Genomic DNA, 20,559 nt, shown 5'->3' on the forward strand with positions numbered 1-20,559 from the left:
CTTAATTCTGATGGAGACTTGACCTCCTTCGACGATTCAAATTTAATCTAAAAACACCTAACTTTTTTTTAATTCAATTAAAATATTTCAACATAATTAAAATTCAAAATACAACTATTCTAAACCAATTAAAATTCTTAAACAGTTATCTAAATATATTAAATACAAAAATAAGGGATTATATGCAAATTGTAAATTTGTTTCTTTTAACTACGAATCTACGTAAACTACGAACTGCGTACACTTCAAAACACCACAACGATTCAAATAATCAATAAATCATATAATCCCATAAAAAACACCAACAAAACTACGAACTACGTTGACTCTGATCCTCCATTAAGGAGGTACGTAGGCATTCGGACAACCGAAACGAGTCCCCTTCCCCCAAAACTAAGTAGGTTTGAGATTTTATTCTCTACCCTACTGTGCACTTTTAACCGCAACCTTTTTATAAACCTTACCGTAATATTCTTATAAACCTTAGAGACATTTAGAAAACCTTAAGGAAGGGTTAAGGGTGCCTAACACCTTCCCTTGACCCTAATTTCTCAACTTACCCAATCTCTTTAATTAGGTTTTTATCCCATATTTTTCCTTATCTTTAGATATAATAAAATATAGGTGGCGACTCTGTAATTTATGTTAGTATAACTTAAAATTTAAAGCCGGTTGTAACACCTTCCCATTGGTATGTTCTAGAAGGTCTCATGGGGTCGTTCGTAACCGCCGATATTTTTTGTCTCTTTGGATTTTATAACAGCTCATTTATCCATGAGGTTCGAGTTTTAGGGGCGGGTTCCTAGAGAGATCTATTAAATACCAAGTCCAGCCCTCAACAAGGTCAAGCCTCGTATAAGACATTTCCGGATATTTAACCCACTCTGAGTGGAATTATAATAAGACTCGTAGGCGATGTAATTCCCCTCTGGTCTTAAATATAATTCACACGCTTAGGTTTTAACGGAATTTATAATATCCCAGAAAATACAGTAAAACAAGTAATTAAATAAACATTTAAAAATGACTGTAAAAGAAAATTACTGTAAATAAAACCGTAAATAAATAAGTAAATAAATAAATAAATTAAATTAAATATTTAAATAAAAGAGAAAAAACCTAAATCCTAATCCACAACCCTAATTTTGGCAAATTAGCCAAACCCTAAAAAATTTCGCCAAAAACCCTAAATGATTTGCCAAAAACCTAAACCATGTTAAAACCTATAGGAGCATAATAATTTACAATTTTGTTATCACTTATCCCCAGCAGAGTCGCCAGCTGTAGCAACCTGCCCTAAAAAATTAAGAATTTTAGAGTCGCCACCTATTCTACCAGGGCGAATAGGAAACCCTACACAGTATGAAGATTCAGGATAAGATTATTATAATCAGGTCGAGGGAAGGTGTTAGGCACCCTCAACCCTTTCCTAAGGTTTGCATCTTAAAGTAAAGGTTTGTGGCTAAACATAAAGAAAGGTGACAGAAAGTTAATTAGGGTAAATGACAAGATTTAAACCTGATTAGAATTTTGAGGAAGGGGACTCACCTTGTTACCAAGTGCCTACGTATCTCCTTATGGAGAATCAGAGTCAACGTAGTTCGGGCACAGGGTTGTACGCCTTTGAATTTGATATGATATGGTTTGTTGCCTTATCGTAGTTTTGAATTTGTGATTTGAAAGGCATTTTGAGTTTCCTGATCGAAGTGATAAAAATCCGTAGTTTGAATGAGTGTTTTAAGATTTGGGCGTACAACCCTGGTTTGATGTGTTATCGTTAGGTGCGATGATCACTAGATTTGATCATTATAATTAACGAATTAGATAGTATATTGCTGGCCATTCTGACCGATAGATTCAGTCGTCACGAGCTGCAAATAAAGTATATTTTAATTTTGTATAATTTAAATGTTGAGTTTATCATTATCTCTCATAACCAATAGATTCGGCTATTACATGATAACGAATTTCATTATTTGTGTTTTATTATTTTATCTCTCGTCAATGCGACCAATAGTTTTAGTCGGATCTGTAGCAACCTGCCCTAAAAATTAAAGGTTTAGAGTCGCCACCTATTCTGAAGGGCGAATAGGAAACCCTACGCAGATATGAGATTCAGGGTAAGTTATTATAATCAGGTCGAGGGAAGGTGTTAGGCACCCTCAACCTTTCCTATGGCTTTGAATCTAAGGTCAAATTTATGGCTAAAATATTAGGATTTAATAGCTAAGGAAGTGAATAGAGAAAAAAATGAGATTTATGGGGAAGGGGACTCGCCTTGGTTATCCAAGTGCCTACGTATCTCCTTAGGGAGAATCAGAGTCAACGTAGTTCGGGAACAGGGTTGTACGCCTTTGAATTTGATGTGATATGATTTTAAGGCTTTTTGAATGGCCTGTCGTAGTTTTTGAAGTTGTGATTTGAAAGGCATTTTGAGTTGCCTGATTGAAAAGGATGAAAATCCGTAGTGTCGTGGTTTAGTGTGTTAGAACAAGATTTGTTCTGATCAATTATCTTAGTTTTGATGATAACAATAATATGAATTTTGCTTAGGATAATATGGTACTCTAATCCAATGCAATTTCCTTTTCAGGAAATATATAAAGAGTACGCATAATTCAGCGCTCAGAAGCTTTGTCTCAAATGGTTCAGCATGCAACATCAGAACATGGTCTGGCAAGACATCAGAAGATGGTCGAAGCAGAATCAGAACATGGGTCTATGGAAGCATCAGAAGAACAAGAGAACAGAAGCACTGAAGTTCTGATGGTATCACGCTCAGAAGCACTTCAAGGTCAGAAGATCAGAAGATGCTATGCACCAAGCTGTTTGACTCTGATGATATTCAAACGTTGTATTCACAAACATCAGATCAGAAGGAAGTACAAGTGGCAAGCTACGCTGACTGACAAAAGGAACGTTAAAAGCTACTAAAGGCTACGTCAGTAGACACAGCGTGAACAAGGCTCGAGGTAGTTGACAAAAGCGTATAACATTAAATGCGATGCTGTACGGAACACGCAAAGCATTAAATGCACTCAACGGTCATCTTCTCCAAACGCCTATAAATATGAAGTTCTGATGAGAAGCAAGGTTAACGATCCTGAACAAAACAATTCAAATTAACTTGCTGAAACTCTGTTCAAATTCAAAGCTCAGAATCTTCATCTTCATCAAAGCTCACTACATTGCTGTTGTAATATATTAGTGAGATTAAGCTTAAACGTTAAGAGAAATATCACAGTTTGTGATTATCGCTTTTAAGAAGCAATTGTAATACTCTTAGAATTGATTACATTAAGTTGTAAGGAACTAGAGTGATCGTGTGGATCAGAATACTCTAGGAAGTCTTAGAGGTTATCTAAGCAGTTGTAACTAGAGTGATCGTGTGGATCAGTATACTCTAGAAAAGTCTTAGAGGGTATCTAAGCAGTTGTTCCTGGAGTGATCAGTGTGTGATCAGAAGACTCTGGAAGACTTAGTTGCTGACTAAGTGGAGAACCATTGTAATCCGTGCGATTAGTGGATTAAATCCTCAGTTGAGGTAAGTCATCTCTGCGGGGGTGGACTGGAGTAGTTTAGTTAACAACGAACCAGGATAAAAATAACTGTGTAATTTATTTTTATCTGTCAAGTTTTTAAAGCTACACTTATTCAAACCCCCCCTTTCTAAGTGTTTTTCTATCCTTCAATTGGCATCAGAGCGCCGGTTCTAAGGTGCAAGCACTTAACCGTGTTTAGAAAAGATTCAGGAAGAGAAAAACGCTTCAGTAAAAGATGGCTGGTGAATCTGAAAAATCTACACCTGCATCTACATCTGGCTCTGCTGAGCAATACAACGGTAACAATGGTTATACTAGACCGCCGGTATTTGATGGTGAAAACTTTGAATACTGGAAAGATAAACTGGAAAGTTACTTTCTTGGTCTAGATGGTGATCTATGGGATCTTCTGATGGATGGTTACAAACATCCAGTAAATGCCAGTGGCGTAAAGCTGACAAGGCAAGAAATGAATGATGAACAGAAGAAGCTTTTCAGGAATCATCATAAATGCAGAACTGTTTTGCTGAATGCTATCTCTCATGCTGAGTATGAGAAAATATCTAACAGGGAAACGGCCTATGACATATATGAGTCCTTGAAAATGACTCATGAAGGAAATGCTCAAGTCAAGGAGACTAAAGCTCTAGCTTTAATCCAGAAGTATGAAGCCTTCAAGATGGAGGATGATGAGGACATTGAAAAGATGTTTTCAAGATTTCAAACTCTTACTGCTGGATTGAGAGTTCTTAACAAGGGATACACCAAGGCTGATCACGTAAAGAAGATCATCAGAAGCTTACCCAGAAGATGGGGTCCTATGGTGACTGCATTCAAGATTGCAAAGAATCTGAATGAAGTTTCTCTGGAAGAGCTTATCAGTGCCTTGAGAAGTCATGAAATAGAGCTGGACGCAAATGAGCCTCAAAAGAAAGGTAAGTCTATTGCATTAAAATCCAATATCAAGAAATGCACTAACGCTTTTCAGGCTAGAGAAGAAGATCCTGAAGAATCAGAATCTGAAGAAGAAGATGAACTGTCTTTGATCTCCAGAAGGCTAAATCAACTCTGGAAGACCAAGCAAAGGAAGTTCAGAGGCTTCAGAAGTTCAAAGAAATTTGAACGTGGAGAATCTTCTGATGACAGAAGATTTGACAAGAAGAAGGTCATGTGCTATGAATGCAATGAGCCTGGACACTTCAAGAATGAATGTCCAAATCTTCAGAAGGAAAATCCCAAGAAGAAGTTTCATAAGAAGAAAGGTCTTATGGCAACCTGGGATGAGTCAGAAGATGATTCAGACTCTGAAGATGAGCAGGCTAACTGTGCGCTGATGGCGACAGAAGATGACGAATCAGAATCTACATCAGAATCAGATTCTGAAGAGGTATTTTCTGAACTTACTAGAGATGAGTTAGTTTCCGGTCTAACTGAACTTCTGGAACTCAAGTCTCAGATTAGTCTCAAATACAAAAAGCTGAAAAAGCTATTTGAATTTGAAACAAAGAAGCTTGAGTTGGAGAATTCTGAATTAAAAGAAAAACTTTTAAAATTATCCAATAATGTTGGATCTCCTTCTAATTCAGAAAAATCCACTCCTAGTCTAAACCATATTCTGAAAGAATATGATTTAAGTTTCAGGAAGTTCTTATCTAGAAGTATTGGCAGAAGTCAGCTAGCTTCTATGATATATGCTGTGTCTGGAAACAAAAGAGTTGGCATTGGTTTTGAGGGTGAAACCCCATACAAACTTGAACCTGTTGATGAAATGAAATTCACATACAAGTCATTGTATGATCAGTTCAAGTATGGCCACTCCCATGATATTAGGCACACTTCACATGCTCAAAGTTTTCACATAACACACACCAAAAAGCATGTGACACAACCTAGGAAATATCATGGAACTCACATTAAGAATTATCATGCTGTTCCTCCTATTGCTTACAATGTTAAACCCAAGTTCAATCAGAACTTGAGAAAATCTAACAAGAAAGGACCCAAGAGAATGTGGGTACCTAAGGATAAGATTATTCCTATTGCAGATATCCTTGACTGCAAAAAGGACAAAGCACAACACGTCATGGTACCTGGACTCTGGATGCTCACGACACATGACAGGAAGAAGGTCTATGTTCCAAGACCTGGTGCTTAAGTCTGGAGGAGAAGTCAAGTTTGGAGGAGATCAGAAGGGCAAGATAATTGGCTCTGGAACTATAAAGTCTGGTAACTCTCCTTCCATTTCTAATGTACTTCTTGTAGAAGGATTAACACATAACCTCTTATCTATCAGTCAATTGAGTGACAATGGTTATGATATAATCTTTAATCAAGAGTCTTGCAAGGCTGTAAATCAGAAGGATGGCTCAATCCTATTTACAGGCAAGAGGAAGAACAACATTTATAAGACAGATCTGCAAGATCTTATGAGTCAGAAGGTGACTTGTCTTATGTCTGTTTCTGAAGAGCAGTGGGTCTGGCACAGAAGATTAGGTCATGCTAGTTTGAGAAAGATTTCTCAGATTAACAAACTGAATCTTGTCAGAGGACTCCCTAATCTGAAATTCAAATCAGATGCTCTTTGTGAAGCATGTCAGAAGGGTAAGTTCTCCAAACCTGCATTCAAGTCCAAGAATGTTGTTTCTACTTCAAGGCCATTAGAACTCTTGCACATTGATCTGTTTGGCCCAGTCAAAACAGCATCTGTCAGAGGGAAGAAATATGGATTATTCATCGTAGATGATTATAGCCGCTGGACATGGGTAAAATTCTTGAAACACAAGGATGAGTCTCATTCAGTGTTCTTTGATTTCTGCATTCAGATTCAATCTGAAAAAGAGTGTAAAATCATAAAGGTCAGAAGTGATCATGGTGGTGAATTTGAGAACAGATCCTTTGAAGAATTCTTCAAAGAAAATGGTATTGCCCATGATTTCTCTTGTCCTAGAACTCCACAGCAAAATGGAGTTGTAGAACGAAAGAATAGGACTCTGCAAGAAATGGCCAGAACCATGATCAATGAAACCAATATGGCTAAGCATTTCTGGGCAGAAGCAATAAACACTGCATGCTATATTCAGAATAAAATCTCTATCAGACCTATTCTAAATAAGACTCCTTATGAATTGTGGAAGAATAGAAAGCCCAACATTTCATATTTCCATCCTTTTGGATGTGTATGCTTTATTCTGAACACTAAAGATCATCTTGGTAAGTTTGATTCCAAAGCTCAAAAGTGTTTCCTTCTTGGATATTCTGAACGCTCAAAAGGCTACAGAGTATACAATACTGAAACATTGATTGTAGAAGAATCAATCAATATCAGGTTTGATGATAAGCTTGGTTCTGAAAAACCAAAGCAGTTTGATAATTTTGCAGATTGTGATATTGATATATCAGAAGTTGTTGAGCCAAGAAGCAACGCATCAGAAGCAGAGCTTCTCAGAAGCAAAGAATCTGAAGATCAAGTATCAGCTTCTCTGGAGAATCTAAGCATTTCTGAAGAACCATCTGTCAGAAGATCATCCAGACTCATCTCTGGTCATTCAGAAGATGTCATTCTTGGAAAGAAGGATGATCCAATCAGAACAAGAGCATTCCTTAAGAACAATGCAGACTGTCAATTAGGTCTTGTATCTTTGATCGAGCCAACTTCTGTTGATCATGCTCTAGAAGATCCAGACTGGATAATTGCTATGCAAGAAGAACTGAATCAGTTTACAAGGAATGATGTTTGGGATCTTGTTCCTAGACCAGATGGATTCAATATAATCGGTACAAAATGGGTCTTCAGAAACAAGCTCAGTGAGAAAGGTGAAGTGGTAAGGAACAAAGCCAGACTGGTGGCTCAGGGTTATAGTCAGCAAGAAGGGATTGACTATACAGAAACCTTTGCACCAGTGGCCAGGTTAGAATCTATTCGTCTATTAATTTCATTTGCCACTCAACATAACATCACTCTCTATCAGATGGATGTTAAGAGTGCCTTCTTAAATGGTTATATAGATGAAGAAGTTTATGTCCATCAACCTCCTGGTTTTGAAGACTCTTTGTCTCCTAATCATGTTTTTAAATTAAAGAAATCGTTATATGGATTGAAACAAGCTCCCAGAGCTTGGTATGAACGCTTAAGTTCTTTCCTTCTGGATAATGGTTTCACTAGAGGAAAAGTGGACACTACTCTCTTTTGTAAAACCTTTAAAAGGGATATTTTAATTTGTCAAATATATGTAGATGATATTATTTTTGGAACATCTAATGCTACACTTGGAAAGGAGTTTGCTGAGTCTATGCAGGCTGAGTTTGAAATGAGCATGATGGGAGAACTCAAGTATTTCCTTGGAATACAAATAAATCAAACATCAGAAGGAACGTATGTTCACCAAACCAAGTATGTGAAGGAACTTCTGAAGAAGTTTAATCTTCTAGACTGCAAAGAAGCCAAAACTCCTATGCATCCAACATGCATCCTAGGTAAGGATGAGGTAAGTAAGAAGGTAGATCAGAAGTTATACAGAGGTATGATTGGATCTCTTCTATATCTGACTGCTTCTAGACCTGACATTCTGTTCAGTGTTTGTTTGTGTGCTAGATTCCAATCAGATCCTAGAGAATCTCATTTAACTGCTGTTAAGAGAATTCTAAGGTATCTGAAAGGTACTACTAATGTTGGCTTAGTTTACAGAAAATCTAAAGAATACAACTTAGTAGGATTCTGCGATGCTGACTATGCTGGAGACAGAATTGAAAGAAAGAGTACTTCAGGAAGTTGCCAATTTCTTGGAAGTCATTTGATCTCCTGGTACAGCAAGAAGCAAGCAACTATTGCTCTATCAACAACAGAAGCAGAATATGTCGCTGCTGCTGGTTGCAGTACACAGATGCTCTGGATGAAGAGTCAGCTAGAAGATTATCAGATATTTGAGAGTAACATTCCTATATTCTGTGATAATACTTCTGCTATATGTTTATCTAAGAATCCTATTCTTCATTCAAAAGCTAAACATATTGAGATTAAACATCATTTCATAAGGGACTATGTTCAGAAGGGTGTTATATCTTTAAACTTTGTGGATACAGACCATCAATGGGTTGATATCTTTACAAAACCCCTGGCTGAAGATAGGTTTAAGTTCATTCTGAAGAACATCAGTATGGATTTATGCCCAGAATGAGAAGATGAGAAGTTCTCATGTATGAGTATCTTCTGAAATGAAAATGGACTATTTTTTTAATCAGAAGTTCTGATTGAAATCTTTTAGAAATTATGATTCGGTTATTACTAACGTTTCATTGTCTAAGTTGATTCAGAACCTCTTTTAAAGCAAAACAGCTGTAACGTTTTATCTCGGGATGGTAAACCTGTCGTTACTATTCATGGATAAGCGCGCGTGCAGTTGAAGGGACGCCGACCATAGGTAACTGTGCTAGTCACCTCATTTGTCTTTATTATCTCTCCTCACGTCACGTAACATTAAATGCTTTTCATCATTTACTCTCTTTCAGTTTTTCTTTATATTCTTCAAACACTTCTCCTTCCCTCTCATATTTTCTCTATTCACTCTATCTTTTTGCATTCATATCAAACCCTAGCTATTCATTATCTGCAAATCCATCATGAACTCTTCATCAAGCCCAGGAAACCATGGAAAAGATCAAAACAAAAAGAGGAAAGCTGTTGAAACATCTCCCTCCAAACCCAAAAAGATAAAGATCACCTATGACCCTCTCAAGGTGAATCCATTCGAAGCAATGTTATCTGGAAACTATTCTAGACGTGTGTTTCAACCCCCTGGTGAAAGCCCTCCATCATCTCCATCTTCTTCCTCATCGTGTTTCCTTCTAGACTCAACTTCCTCTTCATCTAACCTTTCCTCTCCCTCAACCCATTCCGAAGAAATCTCTTCATCTTCACCCGCTGAGAATGTTGTCTCTGATAAAGATTGTGGAAGATCTGCATCAGAACCAAGTCTCCCTGACCCCTCGCCTGGAAGCCCAAGAAGCAGTCAATGAGGCGTTTCACTCCTTCATGGCATGCTGGCATAGACTTTGTCTTAGCTAGGGTCTTAGGATTTGGTCTTAGTAGTTTTTCTTTCCTTGTTGCATCTGCTTGTTAAACATCTTCTCATGTAATATTTTTTGATTATCAATAAAAAGTTTCCTTGATTTACATTCCAGTGATTTTATTTTGTCGTTTTATTCATCTGAATCTTTTGAACTATTCTTTTTGATGTTATGACAAAAAGGGGGAGAAAATAAATGATAAATGATTTGATTAATCTATCAGTTGCTGGGTAAAGCTCCCACACATTTACTAACAAGAACTGCAAGTTCTATATGGTTTAAGTGTTTTGCAGGTATAAAGAAGTGAAGAGAATCTTCAAAGCAAACACAGAAGCAAAACCATGGAAACTGAAGCAAGCTGAGTGCTGTCAAGCTTCAGGAATCAGAAGCACTGATAATAGAATTTGATCCATATTTGTCTATTTGATCTGACAAAATTCTATTTGCTCTGATACATTATTTTAGCCTATATGGCTCTGATACATATCATGTGTTCTAATATACATTTTATGTTCTGACTCGTTCATGCTGACTTTTGTCGTTTAGTTTTTGTTCTGAAACATTTCAGGATGTAGAGATGCTCAGATGATGCTCTGGTACATTCAACAATGTTCTGATACAAATCTAGCATGAAGTGATGTTGGTAGAAATTAAAAGCTCTGAAGCTATCCGAGGGAAGCAGAAATCAGAAGCTGTGAATGTTCTAAAGATCCAGAAAACTCAAGTTCTGAAGCTGTCCTAGATGGAAGCAGAAGTCAGAAGCTGTGAATGTTCTAAAGATCCAGAAAACTCAAGTTCTGAAGCTGTCCTAGATGGAAGCAGAAATCAGAAGCTGTGAATGTTCTAAAGATCAAAGAAATTCAAGTTCTGAAGCTGTCCTAGATGGAAGCAGGAATCAGAAGCTGTGAGTGTTCTAGGGATCTAAAGAAATTCTAGTTCTGAAGCTGTCCAATGGAAGCAGAAGTCAGAAGCTATGAATTCTCTAAAGACAGAAGCTTATATGATCGTCTCTACCGAAATAATCAGGGAAGTCTTTTATTAAAGTTCTTCGAGTATTTATTTCAGGGGGAGATTATTTATCTCAGGGGGAGATTGTTAATCTCAGGGGGAGACATATTCATATGCTTATGCTATAGCTGTGTAATTTGTCTTTTGCCGTCTGCTCTTTCTGATCGCAAATTCATATCATTTATATATGTTTTTGTCATCATCAAAAAGGGGGAGATTGTTAGAACAAGATTTGTTCTGATCAATTATCTTAGTTTTGATGATAACAATAATATGAATTTTGCTTAGGATAATATGGTACTCTAATCCAATGCAATTTCCTTTTCAGGAAATATATAAAGAGTACGCATAATTCAGCGCTCAGAAGCTTTGTCTCAAATGGTTCAGCATGCAACATCAGAACATGGTCTGGCAAGACATCAGAAGATGGTCGAAGCAGAATCAGAACATGGGTCTATGGAAGCATCAGAAGAACAAGAGAACAGAAGCACTGAAGTTCTGATGGTATCACGCTCAGAAGCACTTCAAGGTCAGAAGATCAGAAGATGCTATGCACCAAGCTGTTTGACTCTGATGATATTCAAACGTTGTATTCACAAACATCAGATCAGAAGGAAGTACAAGTGGCAAGCTACGCTGACTGACAAAAGGAACGTTAAAAGCTACTAAAGGCTACGTCAGTAGACACAGCGTGAACAAGGCTCGAGGTAGTTGACAAAAGCGTATAACATTAAATGCGATGCTGTACGGAACACGCAAAGCATTAAATGCACTCAACGGTCATCTTCTCCAAACGCCTATAAATATGAAGTTCTGATGAGAAGCAAGGTTAACGATCCTGAACAAAACAATTCAAATTAACTTGCTGAAACTCTGTTCAAATTCAAAGCTCAGAATCTTCATCTTCATCAAAGCTCACTACATTGCTGTTGTAATATATTAGTGAGATTAAGCTTAAACGTTAAGAGAAATATCACAGTTTGTGATTATCGCTTTTAAGAAGCAATTGTAATACTCTTAGAATTGATTACATTAAGTTGTAAGGAACTAGAGTGATCGTGTGGATCAGAATACTCTAGGAAGTCTTAGAGGTTATCTAAGCAGTTGTAACTAGAGTGATCGTGTGGATCAGTATACTCTAGAAAAGTCTTAGAGGGTATCTAAGCAGTTGTTCCTGGAGTGATCAGTGTGTGATCAGAAGACTCTGGAAGACTTAGTTGCTGACTAAGTGGAGAACCATTGTAATCCGTGCGATTAGTGGATTAAATCCTCAGTTGAGGTAAATCATCTCTGCGGGGGTGGACTGGAGTAGTTTAGTTAACAACGAACCAGGATAAAAATAACTGTGCAATTTATTTTTATCTGTCAAGTTTTTAAAGCTACACTTATTCAAACCCCCCCTTTCTAAGTGTTTTTCTATCCTTCATAGTGTGTTTTGAATGTTTGGACGTACAACCCTGATTTAATATGTCACCGTTAGTTGCGATGATCAATAGGTTTGATCATTATAGTTAACGGATTAATGGGGCATTGCTGGTTACTCTGACCGATAGATTCGATCGTCGCGGGCAGCAAGTTGAATGTATTTTAGATTTTGTATTAATTTATCGTTATCCCTCATAATCAATAGGTTTGATTATTACACGATAACGAATTGATAACGAATTGAGTATGCTAATCATCATAACCAATAGATTTGGTTAAAAACATTTAGCAAAAATAAATGTATTTTATTATTGGATTTAATTAGAATTAAAGTCTATAGAAACTTAAAAAAAACTTAATTAAAACTAATTAAATCAACTTTTATTAATAAACTAACTATTTACTAAGTTAATCTTAACAACTAATTTAGAATAATACTAATAAAATAAAATCATATTAAACCCTACCAAAATAAACAATTGAAAAAGAAAAGAAAAAAAAAATTAATCAAAATGTAAAGAAAAATAATTAAAAGAGAAAGCATAAGCATGACATCCTTCATGTTGTTTCACGTTACCATAATTTTAATTTTTCTTTTACCTTTTCAATTTAAACAAAACTAACTACATATGTGATGGCATGTGAAATTTTGAAAAAATAATAATAAAAAAGAAAAAAAACAATGAAACCAAATACACCTACACGGAGAGAGAAAATAAATTTCTCTTCTTCTTCCTTCTAAAAACGACCTCTCCCTCTCTCAGCTTATAAATTTCCAAATACCCATACATGCAAATCGAATACTCCTTCTTAGAGACAACAAGTGCAAATAATTTCAATATAGCATTACAAAAAAATCGCAGAAGAAAATTGACAAAAAGTTACCGAATGAAAGGGCGGTGTTTCACGCGGAGGAGAACGGACGGCGGCTTCACGCGGATTCTGGCGGCGGCGGATCCCTCTTGTGCGGCGGTCGCGTTTGGGAAGGTTGAGCGGCGGTGCTGAGAGCTTTTTCCGTTGAAACTACTGTTCCCCTCTTTAATCAATTTCTCCTCCCTCTTTATAATGTAAAATTAGGGTGAGCCCATTACAATTTGATTGATTGTCTTAATTGTAAATTGAGATTTTCTCCTTATGTGAATGATTTTGTGCTTGATTTATAACAAATTATGTTCAACTTTGAAAGAAAATTGACTTTTAATGGCTGCGAAAAAGAAACATATAATTTCCTCTTTAATTTGGAACTTTTGGAAAGAATAATGTGTTTATACTATTTTTGGATTAAAACTTGTAATTGCAAATTGAAATGAGATCTGAATTTGATTTGATTATGGAACTTTGAAAAAGATTAGGAATAAAATCAGTGATTGTTTTGCTGATGAGGATAAGAACCGTGCGTTTATGTTTCTTGATTTACAAATTGGTTTGTGATTTTCTTAATAAATATAATGACCATCTAACAATTACCAATAATAACAATGAATCACACCTTAATATTTTTTAATATAAAGTTCTAAAAAACTATTAAAACTAAACATAATACTCAAAAAAGAAAATTATAATAATAATAAATTTAAAGTTAAAGTTTGTTAGAAGATAAATAGTATTAATGGTTACTTAAAATTATTGATATTAATAATAACATCTAGTATTTAGACCCGTGCGAGGCACGGGTTAAATGTTTTAGAATATTTAAAAAATACTTAAAATTGAAATTTATTATTTATTATTATTTATTTAAAATTTATGGAACTAATATAAAATTTATAGTAAGCAAATATTTTTAAAATTATATTAATGATTAATTATCATAAAAATATTAATGCTATAAAAAATTAGTATTTACATGAGTTAAAAGACAAAAGAAAAATAGCAAGACATAATTCAGACGTGTTAAATTAAAAGACGAAAGAAAAATAGCAAAACATAATTCAAACGTGTTAAATTAAATATTTGATTGTTATAACTAAAAAACAATTTGATATAATTTCAAAAATGTTTGGTTATTTTTTTTAAAAGAAAACAAAAGACCAAATACACATCTATTATGTTTATTTTTTTAATAATTACAATTTATTAACAAAACTAAATCAAATGAAAAAGAAATAAATAAAAATATAGAATTAAAAAAAATATATAAAATTATAGAATCAATTCTACTTGGAATTCCTTCATTTAATAATTTCTTTATAGAAACTAAATAATCCAACTCTATTTAATGATTTCTTTCTATAAACCAAATGATCCAACTTTATTATTTTTTACTTCTAAATTTAGCTTTTGTGAAATATTAAAAAGAAAATCATACTATTTATAACTCCAATATTTTTACTATAAATCTAATATTTTTAATACTTAAATCATTTAATAATGGTATTAAACATATAATATATTAACAAATACAGAATTTAAACCAAATTCATTTCAAATAATCTTAGTAACTTATATTTTAAGAAGAAAATAAATAAATAAATTTCATTCAATACATATAAAAGATAATATAGTAGACCTATGTAATGAATTGATGGACAATATCATCAGACCTATAAATTATGCATAAATTGATGTCACAACTGTCAAAAGTCTTTTTATAAAAAAATTAATAGAATTAAAAAAGCTGATAGTATAGAAGTCACAACAACTCATAACTTCTGGCAGTAAAATGCAAAACTGTTTTGCCATTACTTCTAGTCATGGCTGCCAACCTACCGCCTTTTTCTAATAAAAATTTCATAAGTGAACTTCTTCAGTACCTAAACGAAATAAAATAAGCAAGTAAACAAAATAAAATAAATATATTCATTATATAATAATCACGAAAACATGGCACATATGCTGCCACTAATTCAAATGAATTTTCATATCATCAATAGATTAGTAACAAACATCAAAATCATATATCTCTTGTGTTCCTTTGTGGCTGCTTCCCAGACTTTTTCATTCTACACAAATAGCAGCATGAACCTTCTTGTAAGGTTCCTCAATTCCGTGATTTCCGTCAGCTTCTATCCCTTTCTTGATATATTGATGAAGTGAGTATGATATTTTTATGGTTCTTCTTCAATCAATGTCTACAAAATAATATATCAATGTTGATAAAAAAAAGTCATCAAAACAACATATGATGAATTACTTAGCGACCAAATAAAAAAGATGGGCAAAAACACTAACAGAAGCATAAATTAAGTCCAAGCACAAGTTTAACAATTTACACATTACCTTCAATATTCTACATACTTAGCGGCCAAATAAAAAAGATGGGCAAAAACACTAACAGAAGCATAAATCAAGTCCAAGCACAAGTTTAACAATTTACACATTACCTTCAATATTCTAAATCTCTGTTTAAGATCTTGCAAATTCTTTTGCATATCTTCTGCAGCAGCTGCATCATTTTCGACCTTCATTGTCTTGTATCTGACTGCAAAGTTCAATCTAAGTTAGCATTTTAATGTTAAATTCATATCAAAGAAATTGAAATCTTAAACAACTTTTAACCCGCTATCAGTGTGTATTACTTCTCCATGTTTCTTCTACATTTTAAAGGCATAGTCTCTGTTTCTCTTTCTCTTTATGGTGCTAAGCAGTAAGTGAGTCAAGCTTTATTTCTAAACTCATTATCAGCTGCTTGACACTTTCAAGGGCAGTGTCTCTGAAATTAATAAAATGAGAGGTGGTGTCTCCACATTAAACAACAAAAAAAGGTAACTACTATTAATCCCCAAACCAAAGCACAAATCAATGGCACAAATCAATGGCAAAAAAGAATGATGCAAATATAAAATTTCATAATCTTATTCCAAAGAATATAATCTATAATAGTAAAGATATTAATTCATTAAGTTGTACATAAACGAAAGAACTAAAGCATCATAAAACATAAATAGTTTTAGCTACTCCATGGAATCAAAACTGAAAGAATATTGGTTCGAAGTTTTCAATAGTTGCAGCAGAAAGATGATCGGTACTTCTAGAAGCATCAAAACTCACCACTTAATTTTTCCACCTATTACAAATAAGATATAAATTCATTAATTCAAACAAAATGTCTAAATTCAGAAGCCAATATATCAATATTTAAACAAATACTACATGTATATCATAATCCTCATCAATCCAAGTAGGATCTGAGTTCAATCAAAGGACAGGAATTTTGCCATCCATTAAATGGCGGGCCAGCGGAAGAGTTCCATCACCACCAGTTGCAACAACCAGGTCCAATTGTTTCCAAGCACTACTTTCCGTTCAACTGACTTTTTCTGCATTTTACAAAAAGACCACTTGAGTACTGATACTCTACCGCATACCACACGTTCAATAAGTATATTGGTAAACAACTATATCTTAAGCTTTTTCGAATAAAAAATTATTGCAACATGTTATTGGTGGTTCTGGTTGATTTTACTTTACCAGCGGCGGCAAAAGTGGCAGTTCAATGGCTTTGATAAATCCAATGCATCTAGCCCAATGTGTTTCCAATATCTACAACATTACCTATAGTACATGATATCCATAGTGAAAAGCCTCTGGTTCACGGGCCACTGATGTTGTGGGCACCCTATCGATCTGCAGTAGAATAAAATCTAGAAAGGAATAGCAAACAACATATTATGATCCATGAGTATGTCATTAAAAAATAAATTTGAAAAACTTCAAACCAAGCACGCGAGAATAGATTTACATAAATCAAGATACATGAAGTGATTTAAAAAACCACCGATGGCAGCCAACACTCACCACTGTTAAATGCAACCCTGAGTACTTGATTTTTTAGCTTCATGAGCAGCCAGTTAAAACAAAGTAGTAAGTTGTGGTTGATTGCTAGCTGTAGTAGCCGAAAGCCCTCGCATTGCTGCAATTGTTGACTCAACTTTGCTGCTAAATTATTTTCTCAGCTTTAATCATTATTAAAATGCAACAAACATAAAAGTTCAGTACACACTTTCTGCATCCACCTAGAAATATAGTGTTTCAAATATTTATATGGAACACATGAAAACCCTGAAAAAGAATTTATATTGCCCTATATGCTAATGTCTAAATCTAGATAGCACGTCAACATTCCATTACTCATGTGCTCATACGGTAAGCAACCGAACCCCGGACACGTTTCAAATAGAAGAACCATGTTTGGATGCCTTATGCTTATCACAACTTCAATCTACATGAATCAAATGTCAAATAATAATTAATTGATTCATTTAAATAATATTTAATTTAATTCAATAATTTGCATACCTTGGTTGAAATTGCAACCATCCTTGAGCTGCACAGGGTTGCAACACTTTTATTGCAAATGCAGTGAGAACTAATTCAGCCCTATAGACTGGTCCATAACATACTTCACCAACTTCAGTGAGTTGGAAAAATATTTTGTCGCTTCTTCTATTTCCTCAATAGTGTATCTTCGATACTGCATAATTATACAACCCAAAACAGTCATAGCACATATGCAATTTCAGAACCAAGTCACTGCTTATCCATGTCACAATTAAAATTCTCTTCCAATACAATAAGAAGTCATCACTTCATACACAATCCTACACACACACACAAAATCCAGTTCAAGCCAAATTAGAGAAAAACAAAGGTATGTACATACATCTAATTCAATTTAGTGCATTTAAAAACCGATATCACCATATATTTGTATGCACAAATTCAAAAATTCAAACACAGTGCCGGTTCCAATCACTTTTCCATGAGTATTCCCTTCATTTGCTAGCAGCTGCATCTCTTTTTGCTCTTTCTTTCACTTCATCCTCTGCAAATATCAGCAAACATAAGAATTAAAAGAGAAAACAATACACCGAATTCAAATTTCAAATGATCATATTTAGATAAGAAAAACTCGGTCATACCCTGTTAGATTCAAAAGTCAGCGGTAAAACCCGATCAAGTCTAAATCCTGAAAAACAAACCTCCAAATCATCAAATCAACCACAAACCCAAACCCTTTATCAAATGTCAAAAACCACATAATTTAATTTTACCATTCACAAACCTTTCTGGCTACTGAGATGAAATCCTATATGATGTAGCCTTAATTTGATTCAATATATAGCAGAGAAAAGGGATGAAATAATTTGATTTATAAAAACAGTCGTGGAGATGAACAAATACACAGATCTAAACCTGAAACAAACATTAACCATAAGTAACAAAAGAATAACAATCAGAAATAAACCCTCAAACATAACAATAAACTAATTAGATTTATGAAAACAACCATGGAGATGAACAAATACACAGATCTAACCCTAAAACAAACATTACCTATCATCATCATTGCACTTTCACCGAATCAAGCTTGGACAGAAACACACAATACAACAACACAAATCACCGATTCCGTATCACCATCATCATCAAACCAACAAACAACGAATTAGAAATTGAAAAGAGGAGAAGAAGATATTGAGACCGAGAGTTCGTCGGAGAAGAGAACTCGTATGAGTTCTTCGGCCGTCGGGTTTGTAATGGACGCGAGGTTGAGACGGCAGAGAACACGACTGAGAGAGAAAATGGAGCGCCGCCGCTGCATGTGTTGTTTCCGAACATGATGAAATTGAAGTTGGAGTGAAAGCGTTTGGAGTTTTGAATTTGTATTGAGATACGATACCTCGAGCGTTTCACTTTCTTATCAATTTATTTGCTCTTCCCCAAATATTCATGTTTATCGTGTAACCCTTGAAAGAAAAAATGATGTTTCAGCTTCTCACTCATTAAGACAAATGCATTTATTCATTTAATAAAATAATTAATTGAATAAAAAATAATAATATTAATTGAATTGAGAATAACTTTCCATTAATAGAATGTTTAGAAAATTTGATAAAGTGTAACAAAGCACCAGAGAGTGCCACATGTCTCACTTGCCAAAGAACTCCTTTAGAAATATTATTATCTATGATTTGATTAACAATTTAAATCAGATTTTAAAAAAACTTATAGTAATTGACTTGGTCGACTACTAAGAAGATAGAAGAAATTTTTGAAGACTAAAACTAAGATTTGGGCCCAAATACATAATCTCTATTTACTTACTCCCAACAGTTACCACACCCCTATTTAAATATACACCCTCGCCAGATACACCAATTTAAAGATTGTTAACTTCTTCCGAAAAAAAAGAATTTCTAATTAAATGTGATAACATCTAAAGTTAATAAAAGTTTACATAAAATTAAAACAAATCAACATATGTACGGGCAAACTTATTTATAAAAAAACAAATAATTTAAAGTAGTTGTTACTTATTTTTAAACAAAATAAATTAATGTTAAACGTCAGTATGAATAAACTAAAAAATTATGAAACCCAGGTTTAGAAATAATTTGACTGTTAGAAATTAAAGCGGGTAAATTTTGGGGTATGACAGGATATCGAGGAGAGAATTAGCCAAGAATTAATTAAATTAGCATTAGTAAATAAATTAATTAGACAAAATTTATTTCTCGCCAATGCGACTAATAGATATAGTCGGATCGAGGAGAAAATTGATTAAGGATTTGTCTTTGCCAAATGGGCCGTGGGATTGGGCAAACCCTAATGCATTGATAACCTTTCTAGGGTTTTTTGTGATTTAATAGTTAAAACTAATTAAATAAATTAAATCGATATAATCGAAATAATCGGGAAAAATCCTAACCCTAGTCATGAGCCTAATCCTAATTTATCTAATCCTAATTATATTAATTAAACTAAACAATATTAGTTAACATATAATCTAAATTAAATAATAATGGGTAAATAATAAAAATATAAATAAAACCTGGATTTATTCCTGTGTGGCAGTTCTGTAGATCTATAGTATGCACCTCTTTTTCAGAAGCGTTGGATCTGAGCTGAGGGAGATACTATGGTTCATACCTGAGGTGCACCGTAGGCCTTATGAAGGCGTTATGCGCTGGATCAAGAACATGTTTATTCATAAAAATGTATATAGGAACCTGGGGATCAAACCCAAGCCCTTGGGGTCCCAATCTTTTACTCCCTGCCAGCTATGCTACGTTTTCCAGTGATTCAATAAACAACACAAAAAGTATATACTAAAGAAAACGTTCAAATGGGGAATTCAAACCAACAGTCGCATGGGCCCACCACCAACGCGTATATCCAATGAGAAACGGAGAGAGAGTCCTTGAAGTTTGACCAGCCAACGCATCTCTGCCACGCATGGAGAGAGAACGGATATTGGCTGACTGGCCAATAAGGGAAGGTCAAAGGGCCATGCGTGCATCCACAACCCTGGGACCACCGGACCGGCGCGGTCCGGTCATCTTCTCTGGTGAGGAGAATCTTCACCACCTGCGAAAACGATCGAAACGAACAGCAAAACAAACCAGATTCACTAATTGGGAGGCTGTGAATTCGATGGCGGCGTTATTTTTGAGTGAAAGGCCCTGCCACTAGAAAAACGAACGTGAAGACCTTTGTGCCTAAACATGGCAAATCCAGGCTCCGGTTCTAAACCTCACATGTGATGCGTCCGATCCATTCCAATCAAGCCCCTCCGGTG

The 20,559-nt window shown here is 34.7% G+C and overlaps 2 long non-coding RNA genes across 2 annotated transcripts; both read right to left on the reverse strand.

Annotated features, from left to right (window-relative positions):
- Window positions 1-16,165: 16,165 nt before the first annotated feature.
- Window positions 16,166-17,540, reverse strand: LOC131630008 (uncharacterized). The gene is made up of 4 exons (XR_009292182.1): window positions 17,277-17,540; window positions 16,776-17,199; window positions 16,449-16,621; window positions 16,166-16,297 (listed from the first exon to the last, which is right to left on the reverse strand). It is a non-coding gene; the product is annotated as an uncharacterized LOC131630008 (long non-coding RNA).
- Window positions 17,541-17,597: 57 nt separating this feature from the next.
- LOC131630004 (uncharacterized) lies at window positions 17,598-18,174 on the reverse strand. The gene is made up of 3 exons (XR_009292181.1): window positions 18,043-18,174; window positions 17,900-17,946; window positions 17,598-17,802 (listed from the first exon to the last, which is right to left on the reverse strand). It is a non-coding gene; the product is annotated as an uncharacterized LOC131630004 (long non-coding RNA).
- Between the last annotated feature and the right edge of the window lie 2,385 nt (window positions 18,175-20,559).

Source organism: Vicia villosa, unplaced genomic scaffold (genome assembly GCF_029867415.1).
Source record: "Vicia villosa cultivar HV-30 ecotype Madison, WI unplaced genomic scaffold, Vvil1.0 ctg.000634F_1_1, whole genome shotgun sequence".
Lineage (NCBI taxonomy): Eukaryota > Viridiplantae > Streptophyta > Magnoliopsida > Fabales > Fabaceae > Vicia > Vicia villosa.